The sequence below is a fragment of the Theobroma umbraticum genome, unplaced genomic scaffold (genome assembly GCF_002168275.2).
Source record: "Theobroma umbraticum cultivar Fairchild unplaced genomic scaffold, ASM216827v3 scaffold_106.0, whole genome shotgun sequence".
Lineage (NCBI taxonomy): Eukaryota > Viridiplantae > Streptophyta > Magnoliopsida > Malvales > Malvaceae > Theobroma > Theobroma umbraticum.
Genome location: NW_018397276.1, coordinates 1,590,030 through 1,590,577, shown reverse-complemented (window position 1 = coordinate 1,590,577; position 548 = coordinate 1,590,030).

Here is a 548-nt window from a genome sequence, read left to right as displayed (position 1 = left end):
TTCTCTTTGGCTTTTGTAAGAAATTGATGAAAAGGGCTTATTTGATGAAAATCAATGCAAGTAAGATGATGACTTCATTTGTATATGTTTTAGTATTTTAATCATATCTCTCTCTACAAAACTCCAAACGAGGTGATTCTTGAACCACAATAATTATATGAAGAAGAGCTACAACATTTATGTTTTCTAGTTGATCCAGTTCTGAGTGTATCATGGGCCAAATATTTGTCAAATTTGAAGCACTGTAGCAGTACGGATGGACTGAACATGTTGCGGTATTTAGAGCATATCTTTCAATCCAGAAGTCCAATTAATGTGATTCTTGGTCCATTGGAAATTTAAGAGACTTTTATGTTTATCACTTTATCCAGTTCGGAACATATCAGGGTGAAACTCATGTTTCAAATTGATAGACTGTCACAGCACTGGGAGAACAAGGTCGCAGCGTTGATAAAAGGAAGTACACATACAAATTTCCAGAGAGCTCGGCACTGCAGCGCTGGCAAAGTAGTGACGCAGCGCTAATAAATTTTCCAAAAATGAAAAAA